Below are 2,987 nucleotides of genomic sequence, written 5' to 3' on the forward strand. Positions count from 1 at the left end.
CTGGGGGGCTGAGAGGGGGCATGGGAGTGGGCAGAGGATGTTAGGCCCCTGTAGTTTTGCCAAAAAATGTTCCTTATATATTACTCAGAAGTCTGTGCTTACTGGGCCAATCAAAATACACTGCAGACATTCAAACTTGTAAAAGCATAGGCCAGGTGACTGTATTTGCCAGAAATGCTCACAGCTAGATCCCTAACTATAGTTTCAGAAAATTCAAAAGGCAGAAAACAATAAAAATTTCTCTGCTCATATAGGGTCAAATTCAGGGGTGACATAAATGTTGTGTGTAACACATAAGTTAATCAGCCTGTCACACACTGAGTGCATGGAAGTGGAGGGCAACTGGCAGGAAACACAACCAGAAGCTGTATATTAGATGATGTTGGAGAAAGCAAGCTTGACACTAGCTTATCTTGCACTTCTTTACATCCTTCGTTCAATTTTTTTTCCTGCTAAAACCCACTCTTCCACTCTCTTATCATGTAAGTTACACCAACTTGCACTCACTTTTCAAAGTGCAACTTTCACCTCTATTTATGCTTCCTCTGATTAAAGTGCACAAAGATGTGTCAATATTTTTCTCTTCAGCATTTTTTTCTACAGAAGGGCAGAATTTCAGCCATAATATTTTAGAATTTGGAATTCCTACTGGGCAATGTCCGTACTATAAAGTGTATTTTAGTTTTTTAAAAAACTCACATCTGGGTAGTGTCTTAGGTTAGCAATTAGATGTTGATCCATATATTGCTTTAAGTGTGGTGATGGTGAAAAGGCTTATTGTGAAAATATCATCTCGTTACTTTACACATGTGTATCATCTTGTTACATTCCCTATGTGTCCAAGTCTTATTTGCTTATTGGCAAGGGATTTGACCACAGTCAGAATGGCAAAACCAACAGAGTTGTGAAAAAGAGAGCTGCATTCTATTCCAACTCATTCATTATCAGTAAAACTATGAGCTAAGTTCTGATTGTTACTTTCAGCTACACTGAGCAATCATACACTTTCGGATACAGACCTCCATCTCTCTCATGCAAGCCTGAGGCTACCTGATGTTTAACTTAATAACAACAGTGTTATAGCCAATTTAGAGAAATTATACTGGGGAATGTATTGTACTTACTTCTCTTTTCCATTTCAGAGAGGTAGCTCAGTGGACTAAGTCTCAGATTTTAAACACTTAGGTTTTATCTACCTTAGGCATTTATCCTGATTCTACCAACTGGAAAATAATTAACAATGTAGATGCACTGGTGCAAACCATAGTGCACAATTTGCACTAGTTGAGCTCATCTTGGTTTTGAGAAGGGGTAAGTTTCCTTGGTGCAACCTTCCCAAAAATGCACTTCTCAAGGAATCCACTGGAAGAAAGAGCCATTCTCACAGAGGCTCTGTGCCGCATTGGTTCCTGGGAAACCCTGTCTCCTTCAAAGACTTCATCCAGGAATGTTATACTGGCTGCTGTGCCTGAAACTTCCCTCATTATATTGTGGTTTCCACAGCATAGGGAGGAGATACACAAAAGTTAATACTGCTCTGTCATTATTAATTTTAATTTGGAAACTTAGTTCCCCAAACCTTCCATGTGCAGATCCCCAACTCCTTGGAGGGGCTTCCATCAGGTGTTGGAGAAATGGAAAATTATGTCACAGAAGCAGGACTTCCTCTTCCAAACTCCTTGGGTGAAGGCCTAAGTGGTTTTAGCCCTTTCGACCCACAGAGATGAAGGGGATGATTTGAACCTGTGCTTTTGTAAACCTGAGATTGTCAAAGCAGTCTATAGAGCATATTGGCATCTACAAATGATATTGATACAGAAAAGAATGCAAGGCTGCAAGAATACTTGTTTCATGAGATGATGTGTAAGTCCACCATACTGATTTATAGTTTGATCCTGCAAACCCTTACTCACGTGAATAGTGTCATTGATCTTACTGAGACTCATTATGTGAGTATTGATACATTCAATTTGCAGAATTGATACATTGATACATTCAATTTGCAGGGTCTTATTTAGTAACTGCTCACTAAGGCCTGGTCTACACTGGGGGAGTGGGGGAGGATCGACCTAAGATATGCAACTTCAGCTACAAGAATAGTGTAGCTGAAGTCAATGTATCTTAGGTCGACTTACCTCGCATCCTCACGGAGTGGGGTCAATTGCCGCCACTCCTCTGTCAACTCCACTTCCGCCTCTCCCTATGGTGGAATACAGAAATTGATGATTTATTGCGTCTCCACTAGACGCAATAAATCGATCCCTGATAGATCGATCACTACCCACTGATCTGCTGAGTAGTGAAGACGTACCCTTAAGTGATAAGTTATGGGGCATTAGGCATTGCCCAGGATTACAGGCAGTGAGAAGCTGCACCAGCCCGGGGAAGCACAAAGACATATTCATTTCTATTTCAAGGAAGCAGAATACCATCCTTCTCTGCTGCAGGAGGAGAGCACAACTACTCTTATACTTCTTTATAGGGTGCAGCCACTTACTTAGGGATTCATGGGCCAGTGGAGAGAGGGTGGAGCCATGGCCTCATCTCATCCTGGTCCCCTTTGTTGTGCCAAACACCCTTGTGGGAATTGAGTGAACAGTTCTTGACCTTTGAAATGCAATTCTGCCCTCAGAAAAGGGAGGAGAGAAGAACATTTTATACCTCCCTCCTTCCTCTCTCTATGCATATTATATTAGGGCCAAGCAAAATTGGACCCTGTGAGTTTATTTCTAAAGTGATTTAGATGAGGAGTGTGAATTTCCAAAGGATAAGAATAAATTTATTTCCAACAGCAACAAACTCTATTCAATCATGTCATCAAAGATTCATATAGCTGAAGAAAGAATTTACGGAGACAGGAGCTATTTCTATTTTCTATGCTGCTAAATTATGGGTTCAAATTGGTGGGAGAAAAAAAATCTTTGTTCTGACCATTATGAGGTGAAACAATTGCTGGATGCACAGCATATAGAGAATACTTCAGAGTT

Source organism: Gopherus flavomarginatus, chromosome 1 (genome assembly GCF_025201925.1).
Source record: "Gopherus flavomarginatus isolate rGopFla2 chromosome 1, rGopFla2.mat.asm, whole genome shotgun sequence".
Classification (NCBI taxonomy): Eukaryota; Metazoa; Chordata; order Testudines; family Testudinidae; genus Gopherus; species Gopherus flavomarginatus.